The sequence below is a fragment of the Cryptomeria japonica genome, chromosome 10 (genome assembly GCF_030272615.1).
Source record: "Cryptomeria japonica chromosome 10, Sugi_1.0, whole genome shotgun sequence".
NCBI classification, from domain to species: Eukaryota; Viridiplantae; Streptophyta; class Pinopsida; order Cupressales; family Cupressaceae; genus Cryptomeria; species Cryptomeria japonica.
This window is the reverse complement of record NC_081414.1, coordinates 895,009,597-895,031,349: the sequence shown is the minus strand read 5'-3', so window position 1 is coordinate 895,031,349 and position 21,753 is coordinate 895,009,597.

The following is a 21,753-nucleotide window of genomic DNA, read 5'->3' as shown; positions in this document are numbered from 1 at the left end:
TTCTCTGAATTCTAAGTTTCTCTTGTCTCCTTTCTAATTTTATCTTTTGTTTCTGTAATAGACAAGTCTTCTTTTGTAATAGCTGCTTGATCTTCATTGTGTTCTTTACTTGATGTAGTAGATAAAACATCTGGTCCCCATTCATACTCATTGGAATCTATTTCTGAATTTTGATCTAAGATTACTCCACTATACCATACTGGAATGTCGTATGGTGCAAAAGTTCTCCGATTTCTGTCATTTCTATTTTTACTGCTTTTGGAATATCTTGTTCATATTTTTCTTTTGTTTGTATTTCTAGGACTTGCTGACAAGATTTTTCATTCCCTGGGATGATAATCTCCTCTTCTTTCTTTTCATGTTGTTCTTGCTCTTTTTGTTTACTAGTTACTATTTCGGCCGCTTGATGTAGCTTTTCTTGCCAATTGTCTTCTTTAGAAACTGATTTCTTTCTCCATTTTTGCTGTTGATGATTATGTTTCTTTTGATTAGACTTTAGGTATCCCAAACCAGATTTATCTTCTGTTGATTATGAGTGCGGACAAATATTTTCTAAAATACCTTGATGTTGCTTGCCAATTGGTCCTTTCCCTTTATATCCCATCTTTTGCATGATTTCATATCCTTTGCCATATTGTTTTATGGGAATATTGACTTCTGTTGCTATTGCTATAGTTTTATCTTCATCCTTGTATAACCAATCAAGAATACTTTTGTCTTCATTTTCTTCTTTAAGAGTTCCAGCACTAACAAATGTCCCTTTAAACATATGTTTTAATTTTCCTAATGATTTTGATTGAATATATGTAGGTTTTCCATATGACTTAGGGGAAAGTGGAAAATATTTCAAAGAATACTTTCCCATCCCTTCATCATTTAACTTGAGCTTTTCTTCAAAAGTTTCCCATAACTTTGCTTGAATTTCCTTGGTAGGATATACTGATTCTCTATTATGTGGAACTGTGGTATCTTGTGTTGTCTTCAAATTATTGCAATATTGACTGGAATCTACAATTATAGTGATTTCTTTTCCTTCATGGGGAAATTTTACACTTTGATGGTATGTAGAAGGAACTACTTGCATCTTGTGAATCCATGGTCTTCCTAGAAGAATGTTGTAGGAGGGATTCAATTCTAAAACTTGACACAATGTATCCTTTTCCACAGGTCCTATCCTTATTGGTAGCACACCAGTTCCTTTAGAAGAACGTTTTTCTTCATCGTAAGCCTTGATGGTTATTTTCTTTTTTGGGTCTACTGCATTCTTTGAATATCCCAAAGCTTTTATCAAGCTTAAAGCACAAATGTTTAAACCAACTCCTCCATTTATGAGTACATGTTTGACATGAGTTTTATTAATGGAGACTTTAACATGTAAAGGAGCAATGTGAGGATGTTGCAAGGATGCATCATCATTTTCAGAAAATGATAAGCAATGAGGAGCTATAAGATGTCCTACCATGTTTTGGAACTGATCTACATCCAAATCTTTTGAAGCTGTTGTTTCCACTAAAGCTTTCTCCAAAATTTCTTTATGCATAGGTGAAACTTTGAGAAGTTCTAGAATTGATATTTGAGCAGGTATTCATTGTAATTGCTCTACTAAATTGTATTGTTGTGATGTAGACGTTGGGTCTTTTGCTATACCTGGAAAGGTTACCTTTGCTTTGCTTCTTGTGATAACATTGATTGGTTCTGAAGATGGGTTTTCGTTAACAATGATCACATTTACTACATCATCGTATGCATAAGCGTAATTCACTTTGGTTTTCCCTTTGTCATTTTCTAATCAGGATGCTTCACCTTTATCATAGTTCGGAAGTGGAGTTTTAAAAGCTAAGTGTGATTCGTTTGTCTTATGGCTATCCACTACGATGGTTCCATTATCAATTAGATCTTGGATAATGTGTTTCAATATTTTACAATCATTTGTTAGGTGTCCTTTATTCTGATGGTAATTGCAAAAATGATTGTCATTCCACCAATGCGGCTTGACTGGTGGTTCATAAATTCTTGCTTCTGGTAAAACAATCAATTTGTTAGCAAGCAAAGTTTTTAGAGCTGATTCTAAAGATTCTCCAATGTTTGTGAATTTTCTTCGAGGATTAGAGAAAAAGGACTTGGCTTTATTATTTTCTAGATTGTTGTTGCTTGGGATTTGACTTGATAGATTGAAAATTGGTTGTTGTTGTTTCGCAGTATTGTTATCATCATTTCCTTCATTGCTGACATTCCTATTCTTTGACCAGAACTTGGGTTTGTCATTGTTGTTGTTGTATGAATTATTGTAAAGTTTTAGTTCTCCTTTCTTTACCATTGCGTTGTTTATTTTCAAACCATTTTCAATCATTTTGGCAAAAGAGGGAGGACATTGCATCCTTAGTCGATAACTCATTTCACTGATAAGATTATCAATGAATATGTCCATTTTTTCTTGATCAGGTACATCCCGGGGATACCTATTAAACATGCATTTCCATCGTTGTAAAAAGATCATGAAGGATTCACCATTCTTTTGTTTAACATTGCAAAGATCTAGCATTGTTATTTCATTCCTTATATTGTAGGAATATTGTGAAATAAATCTATTTACAAGTTCTTCAAAGGATTTGATCCCGGATCGTAATCTTGAAAACCACTCCATTGATTGTCCATTTAAACTCCTAGGAAAAAGATGCATAAGGTAAGTTTCATCGTGAGCAAATTCCATGCTCATGGTACAAAATTTCCTAATGTGATCTTGAGGATCAGATCTTCCATCGTATTTGTCATATTTAGGAATCTCGCAATGTTGCGGAAATGGTATCATATTTATCTTTTTATCGAAGGGATATGGGCATATGTCTTCTAATGAATACTTCTTGGAACTTGTCCCATTTTGCATGTCTTCTATCTGTTGTTGTAGAGTTTGTATTTGTTGAGTAAGGTTTGAAAATGGATTATCCATATTGTTTCTTCTTTTGTCATCCCTTTCTTTCCTTGTTTCTTCATTACTTTCTTTGTTCATATCTTCATTATTTTGCTCATCTGTGTTTTGGGTGTTACTTGTTTCCGCATCTTGTTTTAAGCTTTCTATATTAAAGTCTTGTGGTAGTTTAGCTCCAGATTTTGCCAACATTAAGAGATATTTCTCTTTTTGTTTTGCCAATAATTTTTCCATTAGCCTATCAAATTTGAAATCTTGTTCAAGGTTTCTAATGGTGCTATTGATGGCTTCTTCGTCAATAGTGGTAAATCCAAAAGTGGTATCTTCTTCCTCCATTTGTTGTTGTTTTCTAAGCTGTTCGTATTGGGCTCTAGTCCAAACGGGCATGTGTTTATTTCAAAGTTGTCGAAAGTTCCCAAGGACAAGGTCAATAGGTGATTATTGGTTTAGGAAGATATGCTTTATTGATCTTACCACTATTGTTTGTTCATTGGGATAAAGCGTCTCTTTGTTGAAAAGCATGTAAGTAGTGATGAAAATGGTGTAGGAATGTCCTATGTTTTAGTAAGATCTTGCGATTGATATACAAGAATCTTATTCTCTTCTGAGTAGCTTTGTAACTGAGTTTTCTTTTCTTAAGGTGATATTTAAAATTCATATAAGCATTTGACAGTTTACAAGTTTGATTCCAATGTTGGTGCAATTTTGGTTTTGATGTAACCTAAGTTCAAAATAGGAAAGATATATCCAAGATTAGGAACCTAGTATAGATTGATCAAGCTTCGTGATAGAGGATTTGATTATCTTGATGAGAGACTTGTCAAGGATGTTGATTTTTGCACTTAAGATGTTTGAATCAATAGCTTGTTGAATGTTAATGTTTATAGAACCTTTTAGGAATAACCTATAGGATTAGCAACCTAGTTGTTTGAGCTAGTTTGAAAATACGCGATGGTTTAGAGACAAAACCTACCTCGAGAATTATTTTGATATTTTGATGTTTTGATACTTTGATTTTGAGTTGGTGTTTCAAGTGTTGGAATGCTTTTTGTTTTATCCTTTTGATCACACTTTTCTAGAAATTTGTTGATTTTGATCTTTTGTAGATGATAATTTTCTTCAATTTTTGACCATTTGGAACATGTTACAGACATAGAAGACACAATTTTTAATAAATAAAAAGCACAAGCAAGTACAAATCCTTATGACAGGTTGAGACAATAGTTGTTAATGTAGGTAGGAAATGTGGAAATAATCAAAGAAACATAAACAATAGCCTAGTTCAATCACAAAAACTCAATTGCAATGATAACAATCCTAAAAACACTCAATAAAGACATGAAAACAAGACATCAATTCAAATGCAAACCATTGCAAACTTGAATGTCTCCTTCATGTGGCTCCATTGTCCTTCTTTCTCCTTCAAATAGCTTTGTTGTGGATCTCACCTACTAGTGCATAAGCATGATGTGAAAGCAAGTAGACAAGACGATAGCGCAAGAATACTAGAAGCGTGATTGATTCGACCAGGTAGGGATCTTGATTGAAGAAAATCATCCAATTTATAGACAAATTGGAGAAAAGATCAAATTAGCATGAAGAGATTCGAATGGAAATTGCAAATCAAGAATGTCAATTATGACAAATTATGACGAATTTCTATGCAAAAATTGATTGATTGTCAATTATGACAAAATTATGACAAATTTCTATGTCAAAATTGATTGATTGTCAATTATGACAAATTATGACAAATTATGACAAATTGAAATGTCATTCCCATGAAATTAGGAGAAAAATAGGAGAGAATTGAATTAGAAATTAGGAAAATTAGAAAATTGGAAAATAGGAATTAGGAAATTAGAAAATTAGGAAATTAGGAATTAAGTGAATTAATTAATAATTTTTCATTTATTAATTAATTCACAAAGAGGGAATTTAGAAAATGAAGAAATTAGGAATTAAGTGAATTAATTAACAATTTTTCATTTATTAATTAATTCACAAAGAGGGAGGAATTGGTTAGCCAATTAAATGAACATTTAATTGTGACAAGAAGACTTAGGATAAATAAATAAATTATTTAACCTAGAGGGAGATATGACAAACAAGGTTAAATGAATAAATCATGAAACCCTAGAAGATGAATTAGAAAATGCAAGAATGACAATTAGGTCTTGATTGAAGATAATTGATATCGATTTGATTTGATCATGATTCTGACTTGATAAAAGACCAATGCTGACAAATGATTTGATTGAGAAATGCACCAATTGATGAGGAACAATGACTAATTGATCCAAATTGACATGATTGAGAAGGACGACGACGATCAATGACAAATGGATTGCAAAATGACAAAGTTGACAAGGACAAAGATCGACCAAAATCATGATTGAAGATTGTTGTTGACAAGACCAAATTCGAGAGTGAGATAAATGAAGAATGCAGAAGAAGGACTTGATACTCGCAAATGATAAAGACCAAGTACGCAACATAGAAGAAATGTTAATGCGACGCAAAAACCTAAAATAAGGCAATGCGCCAATGTTAAAATATGACTCCGCAAGCGTTGACCAGTTTTAGATGTCTACATTTTGCCCCTCTTTGAGACAATGCAATTTTAAGTGTTGTTTCAAAGAACAATAATGAAAATGCCCCATACACTGACAATGACATATGCATGCCCCCTCGAGGAATTGGCCGGAAACATCTAGAAAAGAGGCCAATTGATCAATGAGAATGACAGAACATGATAGGATCGAACGGACTGCCAAGATTGACGGAAGAAATGTTAGTAAGAAGAAATTAGACAAAGGATAGTTAGAGAAGAAGAAAAACTTGCTTTCACAAATGCATAGAAGTAGGTGAGAACCTTTATTTAATGTAGCAAAACGGATGCAGAGCATCATGGCATTGAAGGCCAGAGCTGAAATGCAACCCTTTTTTGCAAAAGACAAACACATCGCACACAAGGAATGAGTGAAACATCCTAGGGTGCATACATCAAGGGTCGAGGTATGTGCGGCGTTCACAAAGTGAACGTACTTATCACAGACACCCAAGGATATAGTTGCCCCAATTTGTAACAAACATTCCACAAACAACAATCACAACAAAAAAGAAAGGGACCATGAACCATCCCGGTCACTCTAAATCACTCAGTGACATCATCGAGCAACATAGGAACATGATCGAAGCCAAAGATAAATCAATAAAAATATAAGACTCGCTAATTCCAACAAGTCAAACAAACATCTTGATCTTTATTGTCAAAAGTTGAAAGTGTCGATAGAACGATCATGCTGTCTGGTTTCAGGACATGCGGTACCCCGTCTAAGATAGGACACAGTCTGGTTTCGAGTATACCACACCCTGTATTAGACCCATGATAATATTGACAAGGATCAATGGTAATGTTGATGCTATTTTGATTGATGTGATAATTGTGATCAGCTTGAATGTCTGGTTTGATTGAAAAAGTTCATCTGTTTATGCATGATTTCATTAAAGCACAGTGTGTGATTGCGTGTCGTTGGATGTATACTAAGTGATCTATCTATGCACAAAGGGGATATTTTTGTTTTGTTTTTCGAGTTTTATAATGTTTTTGTTCATTTTTTCAGGACTTTTGATGACTTTTTAGGGACTTATTCAGGACATTTTTCAATTTTTATGATTTTTTTAGGACATTTTTCAATTTTTTTGGATTATTTCAGGACATTTTTCAATTTTTTTGATTTTTTAAGAACATTTTTCAATTTTTTAGGGATTATTTTCAGGACATTTTTCAATTTTTATGATTTTTTTCAGGACATTTTTCAATTTTTATGATTTTTTCAGAACATTTTAGCCAAAAATGAACACATGATCTTTTTTTGATGTTTTTGAATGTTTTCAAGATTTTTTTTTCAATTTTTTTTTATTATTTCAAGACATTTTTCAATTTTTATGATTTTGCCCCCAGTGTCTAGCAAGGCAAGGAATATGACAGGTGAATAAATAGGCTTTTTGAAATGTTGGTGGATAGAGGGAAGACAAAGGCCTTTTATTATGGAGACAATACGGATGCAATTTTCAAGGGCTATTGCATGATGGGACAAGAGACTGGATATGACAATGTAAAGCAGTGACATGGCATGAGGGACATGTCAAGAGGTTTTTGAAACTATGTTTAACTTTTGCATCCTTATGTCAGATCAAGATCAAGGAATGAAAAAGAGTGTATGGATAGTGTTAAGAAAGACCAAGAATGGATAAGGGATATGGACTGAAGGTCGGGATAGGATACAGGATAGTGGCAAAAAGTTGCAATAAGCTAGGGAATATGGATGAAAGGGTATAATAAGCAAATGGATAAAGACCAAAAGCTATGATGGACTAAAAGCTGCAAACAAGATGCATGATGCTCATGACAATCCTCAGCCTTATCAAGATCAAAGGTGGAAAGGGAAACTGGACATGAGGGACAATAGGATATGAAGGGTAATGATAGGGTATGATAGGATAATGAAGGGCAATAGGATATGAAGGAGGAAACCTGCCCCCAAGTGTGGTGTGCAAGAAGTTCATAGATTACGCATGACACCTGTTTGCCAGGTTTTCATCACGGTACTTGCCCAAGGCACCTGTTTGCCAGGTTTTCACTAGAGGGCGAATTATTTTTGCTTTACTTTTTTTTCTTTCTTGTCTTTTTTTTTCACTTTTTTTTTTTTTTTTCAATTTTTTTGTGTATTTTGACATTTTAGTCGAAAATGGACACATGATAGGGGATGAAAGAAGGACTCAAACATCTTTTTGTTTGGATAGTAGCCTTGAAAAAAATGGACCATGACCTTTAAAAGAATGCTCAAAGACGTTGGTAGGATAAGGACATGGAAAATAAGATGAAACTAAAGCAAGGATTTATGTAAAGGATTGGATCAAAGGGATCGAAGGATGAAAAATATGCATTGGATATTGGATAGGGTATTGGAAGAATTCGGCTTCAATGGATGGAAATTTTGGCAAGATTGACATTGGCACACACCTTGAGGGGTGATGGACTGATGGAGAAAGAGTGGGTTTTGGATATGGAGATTTTGATGAAGGAATAGCTAGGGATTTGTGGACATAAGGACCCAAAATGGAAGAAGGAGGAATAGACTTGGACAGTTTGGATGGAGGAATAACAATTTTGGATGCCAAGTTGGATGTTTCTTTAGGCATTTGTGCTTCAAGGAGCCGCTTAGGGATCCACATGGTTTTTGATTTTTCATGCTTTTGTGGTTCCTTAGAGTGCATTGCTTGCACAAGGGATTTAGGAACCCATATATATTTTGACTTTGCTTTATTTTGCTCAGTGGGCCTTTGTGGCCTTTTGGATATTTCTTTTTCATTATAGATCATATTGTTCTTTGTTTTGACATGTCGATTATATTGGACATGTTGATCCTTGAATACATGTGGATTGCTAGACTTATGACTTTTATACTTGGCATCCAAATTACTTGGAGGGGGAAAGGAATGCATGGATGGATATGAATGAAATGGAGTTCTTTTGGATTGATGAAATTTACTCAAGGATGTATGCCTTTGCTGACCTTGCATAGAGAATGAAGGAATATAAGGACCTAAGATGGATGGAGAGTATGATGGGGAAGGGATATGTTTGGACTTTGAAGGGATGTTGGATTTAGTAGGGGTACCCACATCTTGAGGAATTTCACTGAAGCCATGACCCTTAATATTTTCTTTAACATGAATGGATTCTTTCTTATGAAGATCTACTCCTTTGCCTTTATGAATATCTTGACTTGTAGGATACTCTTTTCTTTGGGAAGAAGACACGAGTCCATTATGAGGTGGATATGATATGAGAGAAATAATGAGATCTTGAAGTGGATCGGATTGCACCAAAGTGGAAGAACCCATTATGCATGTCGAGGGTTCATGAACATCTTGCACTGACATGTTAGGATCATGAGTGGGATTAGGATCGTGAGTGGGACTAGGATTGTGTTGTGGACATGGTTCAATGATAGGCTCTTCAAGAGATGGAATGGGAGAAATAATGGGATCATCAAAAGGAATGAGATCTTGGAGTGTATATGGAGCATTAAGACAAGGAGATGGAGGAACAAAAGGATCTTGTGGAGGATTTAAAGTAATAATTTCTTGACAAGGAGGAAGATCATTGAAATCCTCTTTAAAGGTGCTTTGCTCTTGACTTTTAATGGGATCATCGGAAAGGATGGAAGGGATATCTTGATCTTTCTTAGGAAGTGGAATGTCAATGGGATTTGAAAGGACATTTTGTTCATGAAATGGAAGGGGATCATTTGGGATTGGATGGACTGGGATATCTTGATCTTGTTGGGGGAATGGAGTGTCAATAGGGCTTTGGATAGGATGGACAAGAATAGGGGAATCATCATGAGTGTCTTGGAAGATGGGGTCTTGGTCAAAAATTGGATGGGATGATAAGGTTTCAAGATCTTGATCTTCATCTTTTTTAAGACACGCTTCTTCATGCTCTAAATTATCCTCTTGACATGGGGTTAGACTTTGGATATGAATGGGGGATTCTGGCAAGGGATTAATGCTTTGGCATGAAGGAAATGCACTTTGAACATTTGTGATGGATTCTGGCAAGGAATTAATGATTGAACATGAAGATGAGGGACTTCGAATGGGGTCCTCTAAAATAGGTAATGGCAGTAAAGTGCATGGTGGCATTGGGTCTTGTATTTCTGAAACATGACAAGGATGTGCATCATGAATTGGATTATTTTGGCAATCAATTATGGATAACCCTTGGGTAATTGCATCCTTGGGTGTATTGTTTGATGAGGACAATATGGAAGGTTCTTGTGAAACTTCTAGAGGTGTAGGAGTAGATGCCATTGGAGAGTCAATTTGTTTGTGGGGGGATGAGGCATTGCTAGACATAAGTGTATTATCTTGATCTTCCTCAATAAACTCACTTGGTAATTTCCTTAAGATCATTGCAATAAAGCCACCTTTCTTTCAAGGTTTTGACATAGTTGTATCTGGAATTTGAACTTCTTTGGAAAGAATTTGGTTCTGATCTGATGTCATGTTTTGATATTGGACTTGGTTCAATTGTTCTGACATGTTTGAAACTTGGGTTGGTGTGTGCTATAACCTTTGTTTTTGAATGTTTGGTTGTGGTTATTGACATTGATATGTTGATTGAACTTGCTGATATTCCACCATTGGTTGAACTATTTGTTGACATTGTATAGTTGGTTGGACATATTGTTGAAATTGGACCATTGGTTGTGTTGGTTGTATATGTTGGACCATTGGTTGTGTCTATTGGAAATGTTCAAACTGTTGAACAATTGGTTGTGATGGTTGAAAATCTGATTGATAGTAAACACCTTCTTGTTCTTGTTGTGGAGGCACATAATGTTGAAATTGATGTTGTCTCTTTTCTTGAAATTGTTTCATCATCTCTATTTGTGAGAGGAGAGCTAGTATGTCTGATCGTTCAAGAAGAGATCTTACATCAATTGGCTCAATCTTTGGATTTCAACTTGGAAATTTTCAAAACATTCTGGACATTTGTGATCTATTCTTCTCAATGTTTTTCACTCTTTCTTCCAAAATCTCATTTTCTTGAGCTAGTTTCTCCTCTAGTTTTTGTATTTGGAGACTTGTTTCATCATGAAAAGTTTGATCAATATTGCCTTGTTGTTGGGTTGGATATAATTGGGATTGCCTTGGATTAAAATTCGATTGCATTGTCGATTGATATGTCAAACTTTGTTGCATCATTGGTGCTTGAAACCTTGTTTCAATAGAGATGTCACTATGCAATGTTTTCGGGATTTTTTATTTTAAAAGGATGATGTATGATATGCAACTAAATGCAAACTAAACAGACGGAAATGCAATCTATGGCAAGAATGCAACTTATGTTTTTGGTTGTTTTTCAAGATTTTGACAAACTCATGAATGCAATTCTAAAAATGAGACCCTTAGGAAATTGAAATGATGTCTAGACCTCAAAGGACAAAAGGACCAAGTAACAATAGGACAAATTGACAACGTCTCCCCTATATGCTTGGATACTAAGCTAGGTTTGATGAAATGACATTGATGACAAAAGACAGAAGGTTGATAAGGTCTAGACTTCTTAACAATGACTTAGGGTTTATCAAAGATTTGTATTACTCAAGTATGACAAAACCTAGTTTTGACACTATATGCAAAGGGACAATTACTATGCAAATGACCCTAATATGATACGATAATGATCTAAGCTTAATGAAGAAACCTAGGGTATGCAAATGCAAATGTATGACAATGTCAACCTAAGTTTGAATTATGAAATGGTATTTCTCTAATGCAAGAGGAGACATGCAAATGAATGACCTTTATTGATATGCAAAGGGGTATGACCTAGGTGAAACCTAACCTTGGTACTTGACAATGAACTTTGCAAAATGCAAACCTAGGATGAACCTAGACCTAAGTGACATGAATGTTGAGACAATATTTTGAAAAATGTTTAACAACCATGTTTGAAAGTGTTTTGAACTTTGTTGGATGAAATGTTCTTGTGTTTAACCTTGTTTTGAATCAATTTGCCTTGTTTTTTTTAAATGAAACACAACTCAACTTTTGACAAATAAAGAAGACAAGATATTTCAACTTAGACTCAAGACAATCATGCTCATTCATGCATTTCTTATGGTAGGCAAGGACAGTAGGTACTTGAGAGGTAGACTCGTTATGAGATTCAAGGAGAATACATAGATGCTTGACCCCACGGGCTCCCCTCCACGACACTCACTTCTCAGGGCAGCCAAGCATCAGTCCCCATGGAAATATCCCCATGGCAAACTTAGTATCTCTTCCAAGTATCCGAACTTATCCTTCTCAAGCAACTAGAAGGATTTTTGGCTTCTAAATACAAGGTGTTTAGTAAGGATTTATGTTAAGCGTTACTCCTTGGTGTCACGCAAGTGTGATAGAGACATTAAGCCCACCAAGATACCAAACAAATGTAGTCACGCAAGCATGATTTAGACCATTAGGTCCTACTTAGATGTTGATATGAGAAAGAGTTCAAGGGTCATCACTTCCCAAGTAACTACAATTCCCACGTAACCCTTCCTTCAAAGCTTTCACCCATCAAGTATTTATTTATAGTGAGTTAGAATGCCAAGGTATTCTAGCTGTACTCACTTTGGGTCATTCCCTTCTCACGATTGTCACTTGCTTGCAAAAGAAAATGGTTGGGAAGGCAGGCCCTCTAAAGGTAACACACAATCAAAATACGAGGATGGTATTGAAGATCTGGATTTTTGATCACCCTAAGAAGGATGAGAGCATACTCTCCTACTCCAATGTCAAACTCAACAATAAAAGAAAACATACATTCATTCGATCCTATTTAGAAATCACACTAAGTGCCTAATTATGAATTACAAACACCAAGTTTAGTTGGAGTCCAAGGCAACCTGCAAAAACACCAAGTCAGAAGTTTGATTTTCTTAGTCTTTGACTAGCGAACCTGCATACAATGTGTTAGTAGTTTCATTTGTTGTCTTTGTCATGCGTATGCCAAGGTGCTACACAGAGAATTAGTACCAAAAAAACCAAAAAAACAGAAATAGAATGCAAAACAAAACAATTTGCAAGTAAAAAACACTGCTTTTTACCTCTGTTTCTGGCCCTACACAAGCACAGAATGTCTCTCACAGGCACAAAATGCTTGACACAGGTGCAGATTGTCCTTGACACAGGCGCAAAATGCTTGACACAGGCGCAGACTGTCTCACACAGGCGCAGAAGTTCTCAGAAAACCCTGCATTACCCTGTTTCTTGGGTTTTTCACCTACAAATCAACTCAAAAGCACTCAAAAGCATGGTTAGGGGGTTAGTTCATGTCGGGTTCACCAATTAATGTAGGTAGGAAATGTGGAAATAATCAAAGAAACATAAACAATAGCCTAGTTCAATCACAAAAACTCAATTGCAATGATAACAATCCTAAAAACACTCAATAAAGACATGAAAACAAGACATCAATTCAAACGCAAACCATTGCAAACTTGAATGTCTCCTTCATGTGGCTCCATTGTCCTTCTTTCTCCTTCAAATAGCTTTGTTGTGGATCTCACCTACTAGTGCATAAGCATGATGTGAAAGCAAGTAGACAAGACGATAGCGCAAGAATACTAGAAGCGTGATTGATTCGACCAGGTAGGGATCTTGATTGAAGAAAATCATCCAATTTATAGACAAATTGGAGAAAAGATCAAATTAGCATGAAGAGATTCGAATGGAAATTGCAAATCAAGAATGTCAATTATGACAAATTATGACGAATTTCTATGCAAAAATTGATTGATTGTCAATTATGACAAAATTATGACAAATTTCTATGTCAAAATTGATTGATTGTCAATTATGACAAATTATGACAAATTATGACAAATTGAAATGTCATTCCCATGAAATTAGGAGAAAAATAGGAGAGAATTGAATTAGAAATTAGGAAAATTAGAAAATTGGAAAATAGGAATTAGGAAATTAGAAAATTAGGAAATTAGGAATTAAGTGAATTAATTAATAATTTTTCATTTATTAATTAATTCACAAAGAGGGAATTTAGAAAATGAAGAAATTAGGAATTAAGTGAATTAATTAACAATTTTTCATTTATTAATTAATTCACAAAGAGGGAGGAATTGGTTAGCCAATTAAATGAACATTTAATTGTGTCAAGAAGACTTAGGATAAATAAATAAATTATTTAACCTAGAGGGAGATATGACAAACAAGGTTAAATGAATAAATCATGAAACCCTAGAAGATGAATTAGAAAATGCAAGAATGACAATTAGGTCTTGATTGAAGATAATTGATATCGATTTGATTTGATCATGATTCTGACTTGATAAAAGACCAATGCTGACAAATGATTTGATTGAGAAATGCACCAATTGATGAGGAACAATGACTAATTGATCCAAATTGACATGATTGAGAAGGACGACGACGATCAATGACAAATGGATTGCAAAATGACAAAGTTGACAAGGACAAAGATCGACCAAAATCATGATTGAAGATTGTTGTTGACAAGACCAAATTCGAGAGTGAGATAAATGAAGAATGCAGAAGAAGGACTTGATACTCGCAAATGATAAAGACCAAGTATGCAACATAGAAGAAATGTTAATGCGACGCAAAAACCTAAAATAAGGCAATGCGCCAATGTTAAAATACGACTCCGCAAGCGTTGACTAGTTTTAGACGTCTACAGTTAAATCTCACATGGAGTTTCCCTAAGGCTACGCTTATTCAAAGCGGATATTTAGATGCTTGACCCCACTGGCTCCACCCTCGGCACTCACTTCTTCAAGGCAACCAAGCACCAGTTTCCATGAAATCTCCTCATGGCAAACTTTATATCTCTACTAGGAACCGTATGTGTGTGAGCCGCTTCAGAGGTCCGACCTCCTGTGCCAACAACTAGAAGGATTTTGGCAACTAATACAGGTGGTTTTTAGTAAAGGCTTCCAGTCATGTGGCCATACATGCGGCACTTTCAGCTCTGTAAATATAGAAGGTTCCTAGCCTATAGAGGTTATGCTCCATAGGGTTTATGAGGAAACATAGTGTCGGTATGAACTCATCAACACATGTTGTTTGAAATTTCGTCACGAACACGATTTATTTATAGTGGATCGGAAGGACTCGGTATTAGCCCATTTCCACTTCAGGTCGTTCCCCTCTCACTGGCCCCCTCAAGGTAGCTTGGGAAGGCAGGCCCTCTAAAGGATTAATTGCTTGAAAGTAAAGAAAGCGTAAAAAGAGTGGGTTTGGCTTTTTGATCACCCAATTAAGGGGAGAGCATATACCTACCACTTTTGAGACACAAAATACAAGTGTTCTTTTTAACTTTCCATAGAAATGTGATCTATCCTCTACTTGGAGATGTTGCTCCAACAAGCATGGTGTTTATTTTATCCTTTCATAGCAAATGATTTTCTAATCTAGGAATTGGAAATCCTGGTCAACAAAATGAAAATCATTGCAAAAAGTAACTTGCTTCATAAGAGTGGACAAGTTGATTGTTCTTTTTAACTTGCAAAAAATAAGATTGATTGTGCTTTTTTACCTTTGCAAGAAAATGAAAGATTGTTGTTCTTTTTAGAGCCCAAAATTTGAGGTGTGAATCCTAATTTTGCAAGAAAGTAAATGTTTGATTTGTTTGTTCTTTTTACCTTGCAAATGTGATTATTTTTAGAGCCCAAAAACAAGTGAGGTACTTTTTAGAACACCACATTGAAAAATGAAGTTCTTTTTACCCAAAAGGAAATATGAGATCTTTTTAACCAACTTTGAAAAAGCTAGGAAATAAATCACTAAATCCTAACTTAACTCCTCCAAATCTGCAAGAAATTGTTAGAAACCTGCAAAATAGTAAAAAGTTAGTGAAAAACCTTAGGTGGGCTTCCACAAGCCTAATTTCAAATCACGATTACAAACGTTTTTGTCAAATGCGCTATACTATGATGCAAAAGTGCTAACCTGTGTTACAAAAGTGTTAACCTGCGTTACAAAAGTGTTAACCTGCGTTACAAAAGCACTAATTTTTAGACAAAAGCACTAACCTGCATGACCTATGCGCTAACGTATTATGCAAAAGCGCTAATCTTCTAACAAAAGTGGTAACCTACATGACATATGCACTAACCTATGATGCAAAAGTGCTAATTTTCTGACAAAAATGCTAACCTACATGACATATGTGCTAACCTATGATGCAAAAGCGCTAACCTACAATGCAAAAGTGCTATCAAAATTGACATATGCATGAATCTGCATTACAAATGTGTTAATTTTATTTTTTGAAAGATTTTTAAAGGTATATGTGAGGTCTAGCCCCACGGTGGGCGCTAAAATGTGTGAGCTTGAATTTCATCCTTAGAATATTACCTGCAATAAGTTAGTTTCACAAAATACAATGGAAATGCATATAGGAAATCCAAAATCCACCAATGAAACTGCATCAAATAAATATTAAAATAAAACACTATTTCACCTTCATGGCTTATGTCTCATTGTGTCCTAACTCCATTGTTCCTGGTTGCAGATGGTGTGCTCTCAAACAATGCATTGTTGGCCTCCAAGATGGTATATGAAGAATGGACTGATAACTTGTAGTTAACTGATAGTATGATATGGAAAGCTACATGATTATGCTAAAATGATTATGCTATATGATTATATTGCTAAAATGATATTTGCTATTTGCTAATTGCTTCAAAAACTCACAGATGCATATGATTGATTGAAAACTATTTTTGAAGACTAACCCTCTCAACTGAAGCTCTTGATTTTATAGACCTTGAGAGGATTAGATGATGTGGCTCAGATCAACGGTCTTGATCAGATCTACAGATTTGAATGGCTATGAGAAAAGGTGAAGGTTGAGAGAAAGGGGGAAGGAGATGACAAGTGTCACTCATCTGACCTTGATTGGGTTGCTGACTGAGAGAATCTAGGGATGGTTGGAGGAAATTTAGGCATGGTAGGACAAGTGGACTCAAGTCCTTCCCAAGATGTAGGGGGTGTTGGAGAGAATATAGGAAATGGTTATGAAATATGTGTACGTACACAATTTTCATTAATTTTGGAGGTTGAGGATAAATCATGAATTAATATTTAAGGAATATTAATTTCCTTAGCCACATGTTTGATGAGTTGGCAAAGGGAAGATGAAGTGGAGATGGAGGATGAGTTGGAAAAGGGATTAAATAATTTTGAGAATTATTTAATATTTGAGACTATAGGATAGGAGAATAACTATTAAATATTAGATATTTAATTGCTTGGAGGAGATAATTAAATATTAGATATTTAATTAACATGGATAGAGGAATAATTAAATATTAGATATTTAATGAATTTGGTTAGAGGAATAATTAGTTAGAGGAATAAGATAGATGAATTAATTAATAAAATATTAATCAATAGAAAGACATGAAAATGAATTAAATAAATTAATCTTTTCAAATTAACTATTTAATAGATGAATAAGTATTAAATAAATATAAAATATTTATTTAATTGCTCATAGCCAGTTTTTAGGTGTATACAACTTTAATAGGCTAGGCTCCTAACAAGGCAAACTTTAGAACAGTTCATATAGTTATCTTGTGAGTCTAATCTCATAGTGGTTTTTACTTATTTTGGTTTCCATGTCAAAAATATTTGTTTCAAGGGGTGAATGTTTTTGTGGTTATGTTTTCATGGTTGATTTACTTAACTACTTAACTATTTTTGATAAGTCATGATAACCAGAAGCATTGAGAAATGAAGAAGTTCTTTACTATTAATTTGTTGTAACAGTCAACCGGTTTATCTTATGAGTTTTTATCTTGACAGAGGTATTACATTGTTAGTTCTAAGTTTACTTTGAGAGATTCATTTTTGAGATTGGTGAAGTTTGTATTAGTTTTTCTATCTATTGATTCACCCCCTCCCTCTCATTAGTTGATCGGATACTTATTCTTTCATCATACCATTTATTAGTATCAGATCATATCAGGTCCTCTAGGGTCTAAGCCTAACAACTTGAGGTAAAGATCTGGAGATCATGATGAATAAGGAAGGTCTGAAGTTTAATAGAGATAAGTACAGGATATGGAGTGACAGAATGAAAATTTATATCAAGAGTTTGGGAAGCCTGTATTGGGAACATGTCGATACTAAGTATGTTGCACCTACTGGGATGTTGATTGATGATCAGAAGAAAGAGCAACAAGAAAATCGTCAAGCATTGGAGGCTATTATCAGTTCTTTGTCTGACGCAGAGTATGTAGATGTTCATGGTCTTGAAAATGCATATGAGGTATGGAAAAAACTTGAAGAGATTTATAGCGGTGATGAACATGTTAAGATTGCTAAAGAAGAGAGTCTAAGAGGAAAGTTTAATGACATGCAGATGGCTGAAGGTGAGAATATCCAACAGTATGGTCAAAGGATAAAAGAGATAGTTGGTGAAATTGAGAGCACAGGAGGTAAAGTGGAAGATTCCATAGTGATCAGTAATGTACTGAGAACCCTACTACCGGTCTACGCTATCTGAGTTGCAACTATTCTGGAGATGAATCCATTGAGAAAATTAAGGTAACTCTTGACTCAATCATTGGCAAGCTTACTTCTTTTGAATTAAATGGTTATGATGGTAGTGTACAAAAATCTGAGTTTGCATTTAGAGTTTTTGTTTCTAACCCATCTGTGAGGAAAAATAGAGATGCCAATCCTAGTTATGAATCTAGGTCCAGCAAAGAAGCTGATGATGAAGATAGTTTAGTTGATCTTGAAGATAGTTTAGTTGATCTTGAAGCATTGTTGGCCAAGCGGTTGCCTAGAGGTACAGGTAAATATAGAGGCAAGTTACCCTTGAAATGTTTTGCATGCAACAAGATTGGACACATTGCTGGTAACTGTCCTAATGGTTATAGTGAGAACAAACGAGAGAAATTCAAGAAGTATAAGGGTAAAGGCAAAATAGATTGTCTTATTGTTTTTGATGGAGGTATCAATAATGAGGAATCTGATGGTGATGATGAATAAATGATGAACAGTTAGTACCAAACTGGTATTGAGAGGGGGGGGTGAATTAGTATAGGCAAAAATACTTTTCCTCAACCGGTTTGACTGCAAACACTGCACTTTGACTGGCAAGCACTAACACTGGTCTAAATCAGATTACTACTGGTAAGACATAGTGAGAATGTGAAAGACATAAACCGGTAACCCTTAGCTTTCCATACAACCTAATACCTCATTTCCACTTCACCCTTATGCAGAAATAGGTAATCTATCAGCAAAAATATAATGACCACTGGTTCAACATATTTTACCAGTTTGACATAAAACACTAAACCATCACACATGACACACTGATTTTTCACATGGAAACCCAACTGGGAAAAACCATGGTGGGGATGAATACCCACAAGATGTTCTTGAACTCTTTTGAAGTCTGCTCTGTTAGGAGCCTAGTCCGGTTAAAGACTATTACAATAGGTTATGCTAGGAACTGATCCTGCTAGGGATCACCCGGTTAAGGGATGGCTAAATACCTTGTTAAAGGTTAGAACCCTGTTAAAGGTTAACTCGCAAGAGGATTTGAAGAACTCATTGAATTGAGTCACCCTATTAAAGGATTTACACAAAATCTTATTAAAGCTACCCGGTTAAGGGATTTTTCAACTGCTGAAATGGTTAGAAGTCAATAGGTAATACATTGATCTGATAACAACACTCAATGCCAAGGCAAGTCCACTTTAGCTTCTCTTCTTCTGCAATCACACTCTGTAGGTATCAACACATTTATCTAGTCCGGCAAGAATCAAGTATCACTCACTGGGATACACACATAACATTTGCCAACAACTTCAAAATAAAAAGCATCATCGACCTTATAGGAAGTAGATAGGTCAGTAGCATAAACCCTAAACCCTAAACATTTAGGTTTTACATTTCAATCGGTTCAATCCTGACCGCTAATCATACTACATTGAATACACCAATCTTGAACAGATCTCAAGATGTTCTCCAACATTCATTCTTTGCCGCTTCAGGAAACTGATAACCTATCACGCGCTCTCCACCATTTACAAAGACTTTGCACATTCCCGAGGTAGATAGGATCAATCTCCATGCAAGATCCTCAAGGAAATCCTTCACACTCACAAGGCTGACATGGCAACACTTATCTGGTCTTCATTACAATGCTAAATCATCACAAAATGTCATCGATTGAATTGTACAAACTTAGAATGCATCAACCAGAAACCCTGAAGCTGAGACTACCAACCGATAGTCATGCCAAATGAAACCTCGATACAAAACTTCCATTTACCAGTTCTCATTCCAACATACCGGTTCACCTCAAACATACCACTTCACTTTTTCATAAATACCGGTTTACATCATCATTCCGGTTCTCTTACCAGTTTGCTTACTACAACATACTGGTTCATACTTCAACATATTGACATCAATGACAACATACAATATCATCATGTCATCATGCTCTGCACATATGCCAACAATCTCCCCCTTTGGTATTGATGGCAATATACAAAGATATCTTTCTGCTTCTTCTTCACGTCTTCTCCCCAATATGACAGATATCTTTTCTTCTTCACATCTTCATCCCCTTTGACAACAAGTCCAAAGTGGAGGCATACACATCTATGATCCACTATGTTGCTCCTCCTAAGGAGAAGCATCCTTCAACACACCAATCCTGAAAAAGATATCAATGTAAGACCTGATTGATGTGGAGCACACACCTTTAGGTCACCTCTTGAAGGGGAAACACCCCTCATTCACCTCTCAAATAGGTAAAGGTAGCCTTCGGTAGAGGCTTGGTGAATATGTCTACTAATTGCTCCTTACTAGAAACATGTTCCAATACAACCTCTTTGTTCTGAACCTTCTCCCTCAAGAAATGATACTCGAGCTCGAAGTGCTTGGTTCTAGCATGTAAAACCAGATTCTTAGAGATGTTAATTGCACTTGTGTTGTCACAAAATATACTTACCAATTTAGATACAAGAACTTTGAAGCCATTCAATACATGCTGCATCCAAATTGTCTGGGTGCAGTTCATAAATGCTGCAACATAGTCCGCTTTTGTTGTGGACTCAGAGATACAACTCTGCTTCTTACTCATCCAGTAGACTAGTCTACCACCAAGAAAGAATGCACCACCAGTTGTGCTGTTCTGGTCATCCACATTACCAGCCCGATTAGCATCTGTAAACACTTTCAGGTTGAAATCATTACTATATGGATACCATAATCCATAGTCAATAGTTCCCTTCAGATATCTAAGAATCCACTTGACTGCTACCAAGTGGGATTCTCTTAGGCTTTTCTAGAATGGTGTAGTAATGCCCACTACATCTGCAATGTCTGGTCTGCTATGTACTACATAGTGCAATGCAATCTACCAATCATTGATCGATATTCCTTCTCATTTACCAACACTAAGTCATCCTCTTTTGATAATTTACAACCAATCACCATTGGTGTACCAACCGGTTTGCTGTCTTCCATGCCAAAGGTCTTCAACACCTCTTTGACATACTTGGACTGAGTGATAAAGATTCCATCTTTCATTTATTGAATCTGTAGTCCAATGAAGAACTTAATCTCTCCTACAAGTGACATCTCAAATTCCTTCTTCATCTCATCTGTAAAGTCATGACTCATCTTGTCATCTCCACCAAAAATTATGTCATCAAAAAATACTTCACAGATCAAAATCTGATCTCCTTTTGATTTCAAGTAGATATAGCTATCTTCACTTGTTCTTTCAAATCCAATCTTCACAAGATGGGAGTGCAAGCATTCATACCATGCTCTAGGTGCCTGCTTTAGTCCATACAAGGCTTTGTGTAGCCTACACACCATGTCACTATCTTCTGATAGGGCAAACCCATCTGGTTGCTCTATATATTCCTCCTCTTCAAGTATTCCATTTAGGAGTACAGATTTTACATCCATTTGATATACTTTGAATCCCTTGAAGGCTGCATATGTAAGAAGCATACAAATCCTTCTAATCTAGCTACTAGAGCAAAGGTTTCTCCATAGTCTTCTCCTTTTTCTTGAGCATATCCTTTACACACTAGTCTGGCTTTGTTTCTAACCACTGAGCCATCTTCATTCAGCTTATTTCTAAAAACCCATTTGGTACCAATGACATTTTTATGCTCAGGTCTAGGTACCAAAGACCATGTACCATTCTTTTCTATCTGGTCAAGTTCCTCTTC